This window comes from Panthera tigris, chromosome E3 (assembly GCF_018350195.1).
Source record: "Panthera tigris isolate Pti1 chromosome E3, P.tigris_Pti1_mat1.1, whole genome shotgun sequence".
Taxonomy (NCBI): Eukaryota; Metazoa; Chordata; class Mammalia; order Carnivora; family Felidae; genus Panthera; species Panthera tigris.
In genome coordinates, this window is record NC_056675.1 from 9499715 (window position 1) to 9518458 (window position 18744).

Here is an 18744-nt window from a genome sequence, read left to right on the forward strand (position 1 = left end):
CACCCCAAAGTCAGTTCTTTCTCCACAGATGGGATGCTTCTCTGCCCAAATCCCTTTTCCAAAGGGCTCAAGACATCACAGTTCCTTTCTGATGTCAGGGACAGCTGGCTTGGCCTGCGCAGACCCTCCCAGTTCAGGCCTCTGGTCGTGAGCCAGGTCCTTATGAAACAGAGCAGAGGGGCGGACTGCTGGGCTTAATGAGCCAGGTGTATGTGGCCGAGCTGGCTGCAGGGTGTGCTGGCCAGCTGGGGACAGCTGTGGCTCTCCTGTGTGTACACAGTGCTGTGGGGGCTGGATAAATCGTTCCCAGGGAACAGCAGAGAGGAGAGGGCAGAAGCGGCTGGGGCACTAGAATAAGAAGGGCCTGAAACCTGGGGGCTTCCAGAAGGCACCTGGAACATACGGGGGAAGGCAGAGGCTCTGGATGTCTCAAAGGGCAGGCAATGGGCTGCCTCCAACAGAGTCATCATGGGGCCTGTTAAATGCCAATTCCTAGGGCACCCCTACCCCCAGCCACTGGGTCAGGATCTCTGCAGGCAAGACAGAAATTGAAACTTTAAATCAATCAGCACATGGGAATACAAGAACCACTGCCTTACTGGGTTAACTTGGCCAGAACTGGGGGTGGGGGTGCGTCATCCAAAGTCTGGCTCAGATGGATCCAAACATGAAAGCGAATAAAGAGGAGGGGGCGGTTGCTACGAAGGGCGAAGTCCAGAATACGACCAACCTACTGGCCTGGCTCCCGGAGGTGTTGAAAACACTTCTCCCCAAGCCTTCCTCACCGCCTCCCTGCTACTCCCACACCCCCGGGTCCCTCTAACCATGTCCAAAGTTCGACAGTTTCAAAGAGGCAGCCCCGAAGTGAAGGAACAAACATGGCCTTTGGCAACAGCAGACTGGGTTTCCAATCTGGACTGCCAAGGCCCTGCGAGCTGTGTGGCCTTGGAAGGGTCCCCGGAGGGCCCTTGTGACGTGGCCCCTTAGCGCCTGGGTGAGGATAACACAGGTCTATGTGTGTCAAGGCCAAGCACATAGTGGTTCTCAGGAATAAGGGTTCCTTCCTCTTTCCCACTCCCTACCTAGCCACACATCCACCCTTCCCTTTGTTCCTTTCTCTGTTATGCAACCAAAGTTTAAATCCTTCGTAGGTTCACTGCCAGCAAACAGCAAAACAGTGGCCTGGCAAAGGGAGGTTTCGAAAGCCACATTGCCCACGTTCTTGTCCACGTGCTCTAGGACAGGACCTCTGCGCTCTTTCCCCAATATCGCAAAGAGCCCCGTGGTTATGTTCTCCAAATCGCCGAGCTGCGGCCAGCTGTTGCTATGGCGACCGGAACCCGCTGACAACCATCTCCAAGGGCCTCTGAGGAGGAGACTGCTTGGCTTCCATTCAAGCGCAGTTCAAACGGCTGGCGCACAGGTACTGACAGCACCCACCGTGCGCCCGCCCTGAGCGGCCACCTCGCAGAAACAGAAGTAGGGTAGAGCTGATCCCTGGCCCGGAGGGGCTGGTGGTCTCCTGGACACCGGTGTAGTTCAGTGATTCTCGAAGTGTGGTCCCCAAACCAGCATCACACCTGGGACTTGGCTAGAAATGCCACCTATCAGACCTCTTCCCAAGTCCACTGAATCAGCAACTCGGGGGGAGAGGGGATCCCCAAATCTGTGTGTCAATGAAAGCCCCCCTCTCAAGGGATGCTGTTGGAGGCTGAGGTTTGAGAACCACAGATCTCACTAAAACCTCACACGATCTCAAAAGGTGTGTACTAACGTTCCCATAATACAGATGAGGACACTGAGGCTCTGACCTGGTCTGGTGTGTGACGTGCTGTAGGTAAGGCTCTCGGGTCCCTCTGAGTTGTCAGGTTCTACCTCTGTCGCACCTGTGTGAAGGTAACGAGCAGATCTTCTTCCGGGGTCCCACCTGGAGAAGCCTACCCCCCGTGGAGGTATCGTACACTGCATCCGGCAGGGGCAGGGGCTGAGCTGGCCCGAGCATCCTGGTGCAGACACAGGCTCTCAGAAAGCAAGAACCTCGGGGCGCCTGGGTGGCTCAGTCAGTTAAGTGTCTGACTCTTGGTTTTCAGCTCAGGGCATGATCTTGTGGTTCATGAGATCGAGCCCCACATCGGGTTCCGTGCCAACAATGCAGAAGCTGTTTGGGATTCTCTCTCTCTGCTTCTCTCTGCCCTTCCCCACCTCTCTCTCTCTCTCTCTCTCTCTCTCTCTCTGTGTCTCTCTCAAAATAAATAAATAAACTTAAAGAAATAGCTTAAAACAAAAAAACAAGAGCCTCACAACAGGGCAGAGAACAGCTGGGAGGAATGTCAGGAGAGCCACCCTGGTGACAACCACTTGCCCCAAATGTGGCAACGCTGAGCTGACAGAGTGTTCATCCAGCCAAGGCCACCCTCACTTCCAAGCCTCTTCCTGCCCAAACCCAGCCCTGAGACCTTTTGTTGTGTGCTCACTCACCTATATCCTGCATTGGTCTCTTTCCATGCACCCGCCCTCACAGACTCGCAGGGTCCCGGAGGTGTTGAAAACCTTACATGCCACCCCTCCCCAAATTTGGAATCTACTTTTTCAGTAACTAGTGGCTTCCAGCCATTTTTTGCATACACCCCCTGACGAGGCACTCACTGCCTTTTCAGGCAACCCATCCATCTGTGAAATCTCTGGCTGGCTCAAGTTCCCTTTGAATGAGCTGACATACATCCCCGTGTCTTTTCCACCTTTACAATATGAGTTAATCCAATCCCTTTTAACAGAGATTATAGACTTATTTTCCAAGTACCATATGAAGTAAGAATATCTATGCCAATCAGTTCTCATGAACCCACCACCCACCTCTGCAGAGAAACAGAGCAGGCGAAACATACCAACCCATCATCTTGAGGACAGTGGGAACGCGATCAGGGTGGGGGTAGGGAGGGCCAGGAGGAAGGACAGGAGGAGGTAGAAGGAAAGCTCCAAGCTGCCTTGGAGCCATCCTGCTTGGAGTCCCCTGAGGGACCCTGGCAGGACTGGAGCAGGTTTCCCAAGGACCGATGCACACTGGGGCCCCCTTTAAGAAAAAAGGCTGTAAGGGGCGCCTGGGTGGCTCAGTCGATTAAGCGTCCCACTTCGGCTCAGGTCATGATCTCATGGCTCGTTGAAGCCCCACGTTGGGCACTGTGCCGACAGCTCAGAGCCTGGAGCCTGCTTCGGATTCTGTCTCAGTCTCTCTCTGCGCCTCCTTTGCTCGTGCTCTTTCCCGCTCTCTCAAAAATAAATAAACATTAAAAAAAATTTTTTTAGGGGTGCCTGGGTGGCGCAGTCGGTTAAGCGTCCGACTTCAGCCAGGTCACGATCTCGCGGTCTGTGAGTTCGAGCCCCGCGTCAGGCTCTGGGCTGATGGCTCGGAGCCTGGAGCCTGTTTCCGATTCTGTGTCTCCCTCTCTCTCTGCCCCTCCCCTGTTCATGCTCTGTCTCTCTCTGTCCCAAAAATAAATAAAAAACGTTGAAAAAAAAATTAAAAAAAAAATTTTTTTTTAAATAAGAAAAAAGGATAGAATATTACAAATACCATGACCCAGATTTTGTTCCATTTTGAGAAATAAAGTCACAGATGGATGTTTTATAATGACAGAAAAGTTAAAGCTCACTCACGGTGTTTTTAGCCATAATTTTCAGGTTTTTTTGTTTTTTTTTTTTTTTGTTTTTTTTTTGTTTTTTGTTTTTTTTTTTTTTTACAGCAAACGGGGGTCTTGCAGCTTCAGGGAAATGTGCCTCTGACCCTGGGTGTGTTGTCCCCATTTCCCGGCCTCAGTTTCTTGTCTGCAAAACAGGGGAGATCCTACCCACTTTCCTTTTTTTAAATTTTTAAAAATTTTTTGAATGTTTATTTATTTTTGAGAGAGAGAGAGAGAGTATGAGCAGGGGAGGGGCAGAGAGAGAGGGAGACACAGAATCCGAAGCAGGCTCCAGGTTCTGAGCTGTCAGCACAGAGCCTGACACGGGGCTCAAACTCACAACTGTGAGATCATGACCTGAGCCGAAGTCAGATGCCCAACCGACTGAGCCACCCAGGCACCCCTAGCCTACCCACTTTCCAAAGCTGGTTTGAGTAACAAGCTGAATGAAGGGGAAAATATCTGCTGGGATGTTCTCCGATTTCTAAAGATGACTGCTGGGAGTCCGCATGGCTGGGGAAACCAGTAGATGGCTCCTAAGGCGAGGAGAGGGACAGAAGGGTGCCCGGGTTCAGCGCTTTGCATGCAGGAAGCCCAGGCGAAATCTCCCTGGGAAAACCAGTGACCTCAGAGGACTAGCCCTCTAGTAAAAGACACTGATCAACCCCTCATTACCAATCACTTTGGGTTTTCAGGATTACTTTTCACAAAATTCTTTCCCAAGCGGCCCTCAGTGCATTTCTGAGAAGTGGCTTTGCACGCATGTGGTCTCAGAGACCCTGTTCACCCCAGAGGCAGCTTCCCAGGGCCTTTGAGAAACCCTTTGGCTTTGGGGCGGAGGGCGGGTGGGTCATGCCCCACAAGGAAGGAAACCCGATCAGGCCCCTCACGGAGATCCACAGGGACGATAACAGGATTAGTTTAATCCTTTTGGCAACATTGGCTCTGCCAAGCTGGCCAAGAAGAAAAGATGACCCTGTTGTTCAGGAAAGAGAAAACAGCTACGGCCTTGTTGCCCTGAATGTGTTTTGCAAGAATGCCTTATAAACTCCCTCCTAGCTCCTGGCCCAAGCCAGGTGTCTTCGGGTGCCCAATTCGAGACAGCAGCCACTACGAGTCCGGCCTCCCAGGCAGGCTGCAGGCGGCACCCCCATGCAGGGCTGAGGCCTGCTTGCAGAGAGGCCTCACCCCATCCCACCTTTCCCAAGTCATCCAGACCAGCGGCTACAAACCTCAGGAGGCGGAACAATCCCCATGCACCATTCCAGGGACCCCATTCAGGAGGCCAGGGGCCAGGAATCTGTATACATTTTCATCCCGTGGATGGTTCAGAAAGCGCAGAGCTAGAGAAATAAGGGGTCTTTCTCCAGGGACTCAGCCTGACACCCCGCAGCTGGGCCAGCACTCCCCTGCGTCCCCCACTGCCCACCCAGGCCCGCTAGACATGTGTAGTAAGCACTGCCCTTGACAGGCCAGCCCTGGGCCTCCCAGGCCGTGTGGCCTTGGGCACTCTGCTCTGCTTCTCTAAGCCAAAAATGCCTGCCCAGCCAGCCTCCAGGAAAGACAGAGGTTGACCGTGAAGATCTGTGCACTGCAAGGCTCTGGAAAATTCCCCCGAAGTCACTGGCCTTTGGCTTGGGGGCTCAGGGCTGGAAATTGGAAATGGACGAAGGATTGGGACAGGGTGGGAGCCGGTGAGGTGGAAGAGAATGGAAGAGGGTAGCACGTCACTTGGTCCTTCCACAAACTTAAAAACAGTCAGCACAGACAAAACTTCCAGATCATCACATGCAACCTCCTCATCTAGAGATGTGAAAACTCAGCCCAGAGAGGCTGAAGCTCCTGCCCAAGGTCACACAGTAAATGGGTTGGCAGGACTGGGACTAGAGCCCTCGGTTCAGCATCCCTATCCAGGACTTGTCCCATGACACCACCAGGCCTGGTGCAGGTCGGGGACAGGCACCACACCAGCTCCTTCCTCCCCTCAACCCCCCGCAGGCTGGGGTGGACAGAGGGCATGCCAGAGCCCCACCAGCTACCTGCCTCCTCACCGAGCCTTTTCCAAGCCGTTCTGCCCATCCCCAGCTCCTCTCAGGTCTCAATCCCACCGTCCTGCCAGGTACGGACAGCCTGCTCTCTGCCCTCCTTGCCTTGGACCAGGCTTCCCTCAGAGGGACAAGGTGGGGGCAGTCCTGCCACCTCCTAGTGCTCAGTCTCCAGCCTCCTAACCCCTGCACCTGCCCTGTCCCCATGTTGAGGATGCACCCACCTGGGCAGCCGGGGGTGTAGATGCCCTAGGCAGGGCCAATCAGCAGGGGCAGTTCCTGTGCTGGGCACCGTCCTGCCTTCCCAGGACTCGAGCCCCATAGTGGCCTTTTATGGGGCAGAGGGGCATGGTGTGATGGCTTAGTTTAGGGTATCTGTATCTGAGAAACGCCTCCACCCTGAGTGGCCCTGCCAGGCACCGAAAACGGCAAGGTCAGGCTGGAGCTGGTTCCGGAACAGCCTCTGCCCTGGCCAAGGCCTTCACCCCTCACAAAACAGCCAAGATGCCCCATTCAGCCAAGCCCAGGCTTCTTGTGCGTTTATGAGTAGGGCCCAGGGGAGGGAGGCCTCTTTGGGACATATGACATCCTTAGCACCCCATAGTCCATGCTTGGAAGCTTCAGACCCTGGCATCAGGAGCCAGATATGACTATTCCCACCTACTCTGGGAACTTGAACAGGTTATGCCACCTCCAAGGCTCAGTTTCTTCATCTCTAAGATGGAAATAATGATAACACTCACTTCATAGGATTGACACAGGACCTAGCAGGTAGGTACTCAGTCACTATTTGAATGAATGAATGAATGACCAGAAAGATGATTAGGACAGTGAGGGATCTGGAAACTAGTCCAAATATATCTTAACAACCCTATTTTCTCAATAGGTCACCCTGCCTGGGACAGATGCCTAAGGCCTCTCCCATTGCCTACCAGCTCAGGCTGGGGAGGTGGAGGAGGCCAGTCACAGGGGCTGAGGGGCTCACCTGGGAGTCGGTCTATGCTGGGGAGCCAACAAAGGTTGCATGCGGCATGTGCACTTTGGATCAGAAGAGCCTGGGTGCTCAGGAGAGAAGTCACGAGGATCTTCACTGGGCAGGGCCAGTAGGGAGGAACTGAGGACCTGGCCAAAGAGGCATTGTAGAGGCCCTACGATGGGCCTTTAGTGACAGAAGAGAGAGGGTGAAGGAGGAAGGGAAGGTTCTGGCATATGAAGTGACTGTGTAAGTCCTGGAGCAGGGGACATTGGCCACCATTCTCCAGAGTGGCCCTCAGTGATCTCACCTCCTGATATCCCACACTCTATCAGGACTGGCCTATGTGACCACGAGCCACACAGGAAGGAGGATGACATATGACCCAAAGCTAGGCCATCAAAGTCATTGCAACTTTTCTGCCTTACTTCCTTTTCTCTGATCAGCTCTGGGGAAAAGCCAGCTGCTACACTGTGGGAATACATAGCCTCAAGAAGAGGTCCTCACGGCAGAGGACTGGGGCCTTCTGCCAAAACCCAGCGAGATGCTGGGCTCTCCCACCAATGGCTGTGCGAGTGAGCGGGAAACAGACCCTCCGGCCCCAGTCGGCTTCAGATGCTGGCAGCCCCACCTGTAACCTCAAGGCAGGCCTTGAGCCAAACCATCCAGCTAAGCTGCTCCAAATTTTCTGACCCACAACAACTGTGAGATAATAAATGTTTGCTATTCCAAGCTGCTGGATCTGGGAATCATTTGTTATGCAGCAATAGCCAACTAATACAGGGACCTAGAGCACCATGATCTTACTCTCCTGCCGTCCTTCCTAGAGGAAGGGAAGATTATTATTACCACTGTGTGGGGTTGGGGCTGGGTGTCCCCCAGCCACGTGGCCCATGGCTTTACCCACCTCCCTTTACAGCTTACAGAGCATTTTCACATAAGCCAACTTTTCATTGTTGCAACGAGCTGCAGGAGGTGATTAGAATCCCTGTCTCTGAGGGGGAAACTGAGGCTCAGAGAGCTGGGCTTGACTTGCTCAAGATCATACTTGTCAGTGGCAGGGCCTGGTCCAAAACCAGGATGAGCACACGGTGGGCCCTTGGCACAGCCTGGGGCCCGACTGGCTCATTGCGAAGGCTGGTGAGCACAGCCACAGGCAGGAACCTATGCTAACTGGACACCAGCAGACGGCAGCCTGCTGAGCAGGACAGGGGGTGCTGGGGCTGGCTCTGTGGGAAGGCTTCCTATGTAAGAAGTCAGCTGAGGGTAGGCAGGTGCTATAAGGAATAAAGCAGGGACGGGGGGTGAGAAAGCTCAGAGTGCTGTTTTAGACATGGGGCATCTCTGATGAGTGCACAAGTAGGGTGAGACCTGGAAGAAGTCAGGGAGTGAGCCATGCATACATCTGGGGGAGAAGCCTCCAGGCAACCAGAGCAGCAGGTGCAAAGGCCCCGGGAGGCGGGGAGAGCATGCTCCACACTCAGCCCTGGACTCAAGTGCTCAGCACAAAATGGGCTGCTTTGAAAGCCAGGGGCTCACTGTCTCCCCTAACCAATGAGCCTGGGCTGGAGGGAGCGTCAGCTGAAGCACAGAGGAAAGATCCAAACTTCACCTGGCCGTGTGTCCCAGCTGTACGACCTTGGACAGTGCTCTTCTTCCATCTGTGCCCCTAGGTCAGGTGCAGGGGCCCAGTGACTGTAGAGATTGGCCAGATGTCCCCAGATCTTCTGGCACTCAGTAGACAGTCAGTATCGAGTTTTCTCGGAAGACCGAGCTGCAAAACAAAGAAACCGGAGGGGTGCTGGGGAGGGACTAGGTCCCATTAGCAGCTACAAGATTTGGGTGCCCCCCAAACCCCATCAGGGCAGCTACTTGGTGTCTTTCTCCCAGGCCAGAGGCCAAGAGCACTGAAGAGCTGTTCTCTAGAGACAGAACCACTAGTCCCCCTATCCCGCTCCCAGCCTCCTGGACCACCAGGGTAGGAGTGAGAAGTGAAGGCCAAGGGCAGGGATTTCCAAGTGACCCTCAAGAGTTAAATGACAGAGGGGCGCCTGGGTGGCTCAGTTGATTGGGCGTCCAACTTCGGCTCAGGTCCTGATCTCATGGTTTGTGAGTTTGAGCCCCACATAGGGCTCTGTGCTGACAGCTTGGAGCCTGGAGCCTGCTTCGGAGTCTGTGTGTGTGTCTCTCTCTCTGCACCCCCCACCCCACTCGTGCTCTGTCTCTCAAAAATAAATAAATGTAAAAAAAAAAAAGTTAAATGGCAGCTTTGTTTATGGTGGGGAGGGGGCTGGGTGAGAGGAGGGGGTCCTGAGGGGTCAGAAGGGAGGGGAGCTCCCTTTGAAGGGAGGGGAGACAGGGTGCCATGGGGGCAAGGACATGGGGTCAAGACAAAGACGAAGGCACTCAGTCCCCCCGCCCCCACACATGCACACACAGGCACATAGATATGTGAACAAGTATGCACGTACATACACATAGAAACACGTGCGTGCACACACAATACACGTATCCACATAGGCGCACATGCATGCACACAGGAAACGTGCATGCACGCATGTTCACACACGCACACACACATGCACAGAGCTCGGAGAAGGCCCGTGTTGGTTAAGCCACGTTCAGCAGAGACGTTTTGGCTCTCGGCCCGGCAAGCCCCCCTCCCTGGTTGTGGGGCAGCCTGAACAGTAGGAAGAGCAGGGCAGGACCAGCGAGCTGAAGACCTAAGTGTCCATCAAGACTCTGCCTTTACCGAACACGTCACTTCCTTCCCTGAGCCTCAATATGCTCATCCATAAAATGGTAGTAAGAGTCGTGCCTCCCAGGGTTGGGTGACAGGCTCAGGACCCCCGAAGGCCCACTGGAGAGAATGAAGCCAGATCTCAGGACTTAGCTCAGGATTTTTGCCTTTCAGGACCGGTGATGGGGGTTGGGGCCAGGCTCCCTAAAGCTGGAGAGGGCTGGAACTGTTACCTAACACCACCCAGAGCCTCCCAGGGCCAGCAGCAACCTAAGCTCCAGCTCCCTTCTCCCTGTGGCCCAATGTAACAGGACTCCCAGCCGGAGCCTGGTTCTCAGGAAAGCTTAACCTCTCCCAGGTGCAGAAACCACCAGAAGCTCAGGGGCGGGAGGGGCCCAGGGCCTGCAGGGAGGCCCAGGCTTCTTGCATTAGGACTGGGATTGCAGCGTGAGGGGTTGGGGCTGACACATCCACCCCAAACACTCCAGAGAGCTTGCTAACACTAAGGGGTACTGAGCCACATTGGCTCAAGAGGCCCGGGCAGAAGCTGACACAGGGCCAGCATGGGACGGGGCTGTCCTCATCCAGAGAAGGCAGTCTCTAGAAGCGATGGGACGCTCCATGCAGCTTCAGGACAGGATTCTTTCCTCTCAGGACCAGAGGCGATCAAAAGGCCTTTCCCGCACAGTCAGCACTGTCCCTGAGACGAACCAGCCGGCACAAGGACCTTTCCCGCTGGAGAATGGGTGAATCACTACACCGTGTCCCCTCCACCTTCAAACGTTTCCACTAGCTCCCATGTTGAACACACACACACACACACACACACACACACACACACACAGATGCAACCACCCTAGTGCCTCACTCACATGCTCACTCCTCCCCAGTCCATTATGGGGTTCCCCGAGGGAAGAAAGACTGATGGGATGCTGGTATTGGGAGCCACCACCCACCCCAGACCCCAGGAGAGGCTCCCTCCTTGCATCCCAGGTAAGAAGAAGAGAAACCAGATTAGTGGAATTTGACACCTGTGGTTCAGGCCAGCTGTCCTCCTTTACAGGACAGGGAGGGATTCGGGCTCCCTGCTCTCCAGCATTCACGGCCAAGGCGACAGCTTTCCTCCAGATGGCAGGGCCCTGGGGATCTCTCTGGGATGGCAGGGAGGGGAAGAGTCCAGGGCAGGTGGGAGCTGGGGAGTGGGACACTCGCACGCCACCTTTCCATCCGGGGCATCTGGTTATGCCCAACCTCACCTCTAAGGCCAGGTGATCTTTCTGCACACCTGGAGCCCCGAGAGTCAAAGAGGGACCACACCTGGGAGTGGAGACCAACAAAGAACAGACATGAGGCTCAAGGGTTTTAGATTCCTTCTCTGCCAACCACAGGAACGCCCCTGGGCGGCCCAACATACGAGAGATCTAGAGAGAGCTGGCTCGCCCTTTGGCAGAGATTTCAGGCCTGTAGAAGGGTCTGGTCTGCCGGTCTCTAAACGCCCTCCCTCCTCAAGCCCCCTGAGCCCCGGGCGCACAGTGGCCCCAGAAGCAGGCCTGTTTCAGCCTGCTTCATCGTTGGGTGATTTGTGCGGCTCCCCTCAGACTTGGGCACAAACAAGCAGAGAAGGCTCCCAGTGGTCTCCACTACCGGCAGGATTAAGTCCAAACCCCTTAGGCTGAGCCTCAGAGCCCCTCCCACCTGGCCCCTATGGCCTCTCCACATCCATGTTTCCCCGTGGACGCTTCCTCACCTCACTTTCTGGTCTAACAGGCTAAACACATCCATCTTGGCACATACTCTCCTCCCAGAGGACCCTTCTCATTCCATCCTGGAGAGGCCTGCTCGGCCCTCCGGGCCGGGTTCGGGGATCACCTCCTCTGGGACGCCTCTCCTGGGTCCCGAAGTGCTGGCTGATCGCTTCTCTGTGCTCTGCAGGAAGTGAGCAGATGCCTCTCCTGGAGCCTCCCGGGACTAATGTGGGTTCTGTCTCCCTTACCAGAACACAATGGGGACCAAGCCTTGCAGCCTTTGTGTGCCCAGCCCATGATGAGGCCCAGGAGGTAGCAGGTACTCAGTAACTATTTGATGAGAGAATGAATGAGTGAAGAGCGAATGAGTGAATGAGCAAAAGGGTGAGGGTGGCTGTTGCCAGGGCTCAGGCTCCCAGGATCCATCATCCTGGACCAGGTGGGCTCAGAGCACAAGTGTGGCCTCCCAAGCCATGTGCAGATTCCCAGGGCTTATTAAGCACTTATTAAGCACTTACTGTGTGCATCACCCCCCAGCCACTCTGTTCTGTTCTGAGAACATGCCTGGCCCTCTGCTCTTGTTCCTCTGTCTACCTGGAAAGGTCTTCACCCTGATCCTCTCATGGCTGCTCCTTGGATTCCTTCAGGTCTCAGTGGCAATGTGGCCTCCTCCAGGTGGCCTTCCCTGATCTAAAGTTGCCACTCTCTGTGTCTCATCAAGCGGCTTTCCTGCCCTGTGTTGTGCTCTCGTTAATTCATGGCTTTGTTTGTCTGTTGGCTAATTGTCTTTCCCTCCCTCCCCCCCAGACACACACACACACACATGCACGCACAGATCACTAAGCTCTTGGAAGGCAGGCATTGGCCACCTTGCTCACCGCTGTGCCCCCTGAACCCAGCATAAGTGCCTGGCACACGGTAGGTATTCCATAGATGTACAGTGAATGAACACAAGCTTTGCCAGGTGGTTCCTGTCCTCCAGTGGACAGACACCTGCCGAAGAAGGCCACCTTGCACAGTTTGTCACTGATAAGCTGACAGAGCCTTTCCAGCCCCCGAGGGAGCCGCACTGTTGGATGCACAGCACCTCAGGCCCCTCTGTGCAGGCCCCTCTTGCTGGCAGCCTCCCTAAAGGCCAGGGTTCCTCTTTGGATTCTGCAGGGGAGGGGTGGAAGGTCTGCAAGGAGCGGCACCTTGCACACAAGTCAAACTCTAGAAAGAAACATTTTTTACCCTCTCTCTCTCTGTTGTGTCTATAATCTCCCTCTACGGGGCAGGTGCAATTGTCTCTCTTTCCAGACCAGGACCTGAGGCTCCGGGAGGCCAGGTGACTTGCCCTCATGGCCAGGGACAGGAGCCGGAGACTCAGAAGCTCCCCTCTGCCTTCTGACCAGAGAGCCTCCCTGGGCCCTCAACCAATTCTGTGCTGCGCAACACCCCCCTGCACCGCCCCAACCTCAGTCCTGCGCAGAGACCTGGGGGCAGGGTAGGGAGCTGAAGGTCCTTGTTTATATTCACCTGGGGCTGGGTCCTAGCTCGAGTTCCTTCCTAGTGCCTCTGGCCATCTCTGCCTGCACACCCTGGTGACCTCATAGTCAAACTGCCCTAAATGGCACCGCCCCCCCCCCCCCCCCCCCCCGCCATGCCCCTGCCTGCAGACCACTTCCCTCTTCTGGGCCTCCTATTTGCAGCAGGACACCAGTCACCCATGTTCAAAATTTCACTCCTTTCCCCCTTCCCACCCTCCTCTCCCTCCCATCGCACGAGAGCAGAATGCTCTGGAGTCAACAGGTTGCAAGTGGGGAGGTGGCGAGGGGCGGGGTGGGGGCCTTGGGCAGACTCGTGCCCTGCTCTACCTGCAGCTGGTGGGGGGGCCCCTGGGGGCTCTGAGCAGGACGGTGATGTGCCAAATGGAGGCTTCTGGGGAGAGGAACCTGCCTGTATCTGCCTCCTGGAGCTGGTGGAACAAATCACCACAACTGGGTGGCTTCAGACAACAATTTTTTCTCAGTCCTGAAGTCCAGAAGTCCAAAATCGAGGCATCGACAGGGCCATGCTTCCTCAGAAAGCTCTACGAAGGAATCTTTCCCTTGCTTCTTCCTAGCTTCTGGTAGATTCTAGAGATTGTTGGTGTTCCTTGGCTTATAGACTCATCCTCCAGTGTCTGCCTTGTCTTCACACGGCTGCCCTCTCCCTGGCCCTGTGTTTTCACGGGGCTTCTCTTTTTTTTTTAATTTTTTTAACTTTTTTATTTTTTTTAAATTTACATCCAAATTAGTTAGCATCTAGTGCAACAATGATTTCAGGAGTAGACTCCTTAGTGCCCCTTACCCATTTAGTCCATCCCCCCTCCCACAACCCCCCCAGTAACCCTCAGTTTGTTCTCCATATTTGAGTCTCTTCTGTTTTGTCCCCCTCCCTGTTTTTATATTATTTTTGTTTCCCTTCCCTTATGTTCATCTGTTTTGTCTCTTAAAGTCCTCATGTGAGTGAAGTCATATGATATTTGTCTTTCTCTGACTGATTTCACTTAGCATAATACCCTCTAGTTCCATTCACATAGTTGCAAATGGCAAGATTTCATTCTTTTTGATCCCTGAGTAATACTCCATTGTATATATAGACCACATCTTCTTTATCCATTCATCCATCGATGGGCATTTGGGCTCTTTCCATACTTTGGCTATTGTCGATAGTGCTGCTATAAACATGGGGGTGCATGTGTCCCTTCAAAACAGCACACCTGAATCCCGTGGATACATGCCTAGTAGTGCAATTGCTGGGTCGTAGGGTAGTTCTCTTTTTAGTTTTCTGAGGAAGCTCCCTACTGTTTTCCAGAGTGGCTGCACCAGCTTGCATTCCCATTCACGGGGCTTCTCTTAAAAGGACACCAGGTGTTGGATTTAGGACCCACCTTATTCCAGTAGGACCTCATCTTAACTGGATGACATCTGCAAGGACATTATTTCCAAATAAGGTCACGTTCACAGGGACTGGGGTTAGGATTTTGACATATCTTTTTGGGGAACACGGTTCAACAACCCATAGCACTGACCAAAGGGTGCCGGGTATTGGGGATGATTGACGCTGGGCCCGGAGGCTGTTGCACTGACGGGTGGGGGCTGAAACTTGGGTCCCTGGGGAGAGGGGGACAGTCGCCCTGGCAGTGGGTGGGCTGCTGAGGGCCCGTGTGCAGGTGCCGCGTGAGGCCACCCTGCGGCTGCCACTGGTGTCTCTCATCACCCTGGTCTGCTTCTTGCTGGGTGATGCCTGGACTCTGCCAAGGGTACAGGGGGTGTGGCCTTGCACGGGGCAAGGGGCAAGGCCAGGGTTTGGGGGAGAGAACACTTCTCTTGTGCCCTTATAGCCTCTGCTGAAATCTCTCTTCAGGAGTGGGGGTGGGGTTGGTCCCCGCAAGGGGAGGGCGATGGGATTACGGGTGGGGCGGAGGTCAGTCCCATCCAGTCTCAGGAGGGGCCCTTCTCTGCTCGCTGCTCTCCAGGGAGATCCCCGACTGCACTTTGGAATGGGTACATCTAGGCATGTCCTGGCTCCAGGGCCCGGCTCTGCCTGATGAAAGAAGGGGTCTCTCCCCAGAACCCCCAGCCATCCTGGAAGGGTGTGGAGTGCTCCCACACACCAATGCCACCACCCTCCACAGGAGAGTCTGATGGAAGAGAATCTCGGGGCGCCCTGTGAGCACCAGTGCCCCAGACTCTGTGCCTGGGCTCCTGGAGTCGGCGCATTCAAGGGGGCTCAGCTGGGCCACATGAGAGTCCTCACCTGTTCTCCCGGCTGTCCCCTAGCCCACTCTACCCAGCGACCAGAACAGTGGAGCAAAGACAAGAGTCAGAAGCCCCGGGTTCTGTGCTGGCCCCATCACCGGAGTCCCTGTGTGTCCTTAGCCGGATAAATTCCCCTCTCTGGGCCTCACATTCCTGCGTGCAGCGTGAGGGCTGGGCTCACGGTCTTCTCCAGTGTTCCCTCAGTGATGAACCTTGATGAGCCTAATTCACAGGAATGGGCCTCTGATGGTAGAATTGCAGGCAGTGTGTGACAGGCACATGGCAGGGGAGGTTTGGGCCCAGAGGGCTTTCCTGTTACCCTGCTCATCACAAGCCACAAATGGCCATGACTGTTTCTGAAGATTTTGCTCAATTTTAAGATGCTTCCTGTCAGCTGTCTGATCAATTCACACAGTGCCAGCAGCACGGTGTGTGGGGCAAAGGCAGGGAGGTGGTGGGACAGAAGATTGGAGTGGTAGGCTGGGGTCAGATTGGGCAAGGTGCAGGGGAGAGGGAGAGGATTAGGCGGCCCCCACCTGCGAAGGAACACGTATGTGTGCGTGTATATACGGCACGTACCCGTGCACAGGTCAGCTTGTACGTGAATCTGTGCACGGACAGGTATGAATACATGTAGGTGTGTGCCTTAACCACATATGGGTTGTTGCAGGTGGGTACCTACCGGTTTGAACTCGATGTGTGGTGAGAGCCCAGATATGTGAGTTCAAAATGTCACATCTGTGTTTACGTGTTCCTGTGTAGGAGCCGTGTGTGTGTGTGCGCGCACACACGGGCCAACTGCCCTGTGCACCACGGAGGCCTGAACTGTCCCAGTGCCACCTCTGTGGGTAGCCCGCCTGGCCATTGGCTCCCGGCGGGGCTGTAGCTAGGCCCCCAGGAGAAGTGGTTCCATTAAGGAGGCAGCCTCAGGATGTGACCTGACCGTGGTTCAAGGGCAGGGTTGCACAGGCAAGCCTTTGGAGATATTTCTTGGAGGAGGGGCTCTAGGCTCAAAACAGGACCCTGGAGCAAGGTCTCAGGTGGCCCAAGCTCTGGAGATGGCACGGACATCCCTGAGGTTCTAGGCTTCAGGTCGGGGCTGGGGTATCGCTCTCAGAGCTGGCAGCTGTCCAGGCATGGACCAGCAGGTCAGACTCAGGAAGCATCCTGGGATGGACTTCTGGGTGGTGCCCCTGTGGGTCTCAAGAGTCCGAAGTCCAGCACCCAACTCTGAGGCCAGCTCTCCCTCCCCCGCTCTCCCCCCACATTCCATGCTTGGGGGAACCTCATCCTCTAGGATTGTCCTGCTTCCAACCCTACTATGGGCCGCTCCCCACCCTGCTCACTGGGAGCGAACAGGTACCTTCGGGCAGGGCAGGAGCACCAGGCCTCCAGTGGGAAAGCTGTGTAACCCCAGAAAGACGCTGTGTGTGCTAGGCTGCGTTTCTCCCTCGGGCCGCTCTCACCATTTCCAGCTTGGGCTGCTGCAACCATCTTCTTTCCCACGCACCCTCCCGGCCCCCATACTCACATGCCTCCCCTCTCCCGGCTCCTGGACTCTCCCCTTCCGGTCTTTGTTCAGGCTGTCCGCCCTCTATCCACCTGGCCCCTGCCCTTGGGCAGGTCTCCTTTAACCAACTGTGAGCGCATCGAAGGCAGGACTGGTCCTCTTCCATCTTCGTGTCCCCAGAGCCTAGCACAGGCCTGGAACTCAGCGGTTGCTCTCAGCGTTCACTACACAGAAGAACTAAGGAAAGAACAGGTGTGTGACGGAAGGAAGCCTCGCAAGGTGGGGCGTGTCTGTGAATCTGATTCCCTCATAGGATAGGAGCCAGTCTTTCCCTTCTGGACCCCCAGCCTGGGGAGCCCAGCCCAGGGGATGTTTGTAGAGGCCTCCTCCCCCTGCTGACAAAGCAGGGCAACTAGACAACATCTAGAAGCTTCTCTGGCAGCAGTGAGTCCTGCCTTGCCTGGGGAGACAAGAGCAGTCTCTAACGAGCACGGAATAACGGCTTTCTCTGAAGCTGAATGCGACAGACAGCCGTGGTTAACGCCTCTCTCCTTCCCTCTCTCTCTATGGAAGGGTGTGTGCCTGGCATCCAACCGGTTTCCAGCTCTCCAGGCTGGTCAGGAGGCCTCCCAACGAGTGCGTGAAAAGCATTGCTGAATTTCAGTTCCGTATTTGGCCATCCCTCCCACCCCCGAGCTTCCAAAGGGCAGGGATCACCTGCTCACCTATCTAGATATTCAGCAAATATTTATTGAGCGCCAGCCCCATGCGTCCTGTGGACTCGCCTTTATCTCAGTCTCTCGTCCCAGCCAGAGACTTAGCACACAGTGTTCATGGACAGGGGACACACTAGTGGCAGATTCAACAGGTACATGGGGAGGGGGCTTGGGATCCCCGCCAGGCCCTAGAAAATGAGCTGCAGCCAGACCAACGGAAGCCCAGGGATCACACAGACTTGGCAGAATCGGTCTCAGAGCAGTGGTTGTTACAGGGGCCCGGGTTGGGGGCTGCTGCTGGCTGTCCTGCTGGACCCACGCTGCCTCCTGGCAAAAGTAGCAGTGGAAGAGGTGATGGGACTGAATGACCTCTGAGTCCCCTCCAGCCGTGCTACTCAGGGACCTGTGACAGGGCCCGTCAGCCTGATCATCCCCACAGCCCCCACAGCGATGACCAGCCAGTCCACGTAGTAAGCCGGACACAAGGGATGTGGCCCTGTCACACCGGGAACACGTGGTCCTCGTACCTGCTTCTGGACAAAGGCCTGGAACTGGAGTGTCGGGGAAACGTTTGCAGAGACACACAGAAGACTTCACTCACTGAGTGACACCGTGGGACCGGTGCCCCAGGTGCTTGAACAGAGGCCCCAGGCCGGGCCCTGCCAGACTCGCTCTATGCTTGCAGACAACTCTCAGCTGTGGCCTAGACACCCAACTGCTCAGCCAGTGAAACCTTCTTCACAGTCTGTCCCCCACCCCCTCACCCAGGGCAGGCCACCCAGGGTGTGCCTGTCGCTGCCCGGCCCCCACGGCTGGGCGGACTTGTGGGTGTGCCTTATCCACTTCTCATACCCAGGACCCATTAAAAAGCCGGCACAGAGCAGGCCATTCAGCTCCTGGAATAAATGAAGGCCATGCGTTGTAAAATCTATGAACACACCTGCCAGTTGGCGTGCTTTCTTGACCACCGGGAGGAGCTCCAGCCATGGATCAGAAGCCACGGCCCTCAGGTTGGGCAGGCGCCTCCGGGCTCAGGCACAGCCCTGTCCTTGTCCTGCCTTCCATGAGAGGGACTGACCCCTGCAAACTCCATTTCCTGGGCTTGCTCGCCGGTGGGTTCTGGCTAATCCAGTCCGTGGGAAGCCCTGACGGTACATGAGACAATGGGCAGAGGAGCTGGCCTCTTCTCAGGCCTCGGGCTTCGCATGCCAGTGCAGCCAGTGCCCGCCTCACCCCTCGGAGGAGGTCCTGCCAGGCAGCCCTCCTTGTTGGTCCCAGCCTGCAGCTGCTCCCTAGGGGCACGGTGGCTTCCTGCCATTGCCAAGCTCGCGGTTGTCCGAGCTGCCCGATTCCGCCTCCGGCTACCCCACCACCTTTGCTGCCCCTCCCCCGCTCCCCACACCCCGGCCACGTCGGGTCCCCACCACGTGTAGGTCGTCTGCCCAGCTCAGTCCAGATCCACCTCTCCCCTTCACCGTCACACCCCCCTCCTCCGCTGCCCAGCTCTGCTCTCTCCGGCCCCGGCCAGACCACGAAGAGACCACACACCACCG

The 18744-nt window shown here is 55.7% G+C and overlaps 1 long non-coding RNA gene across 1 annotated transcript; it reads left to right on the top strand.

Annotated features, from left to right (window-relative positions):
* Positions 1–1322: 1322 nt before the first annotated feature.
* Positions 1323–7427, top strand: LOC122234634. The gene is made up of 2 exons (XR_006212481.1): positions 1323–1423; positions 7142–7427. It is a non-coding gene; the product is annotated as an uncharacterized LOC122234634 (long non-coding RNA).
* The last annotated feature ends 11317 nt before the right edge of the window (positions 7428–18744 follow it).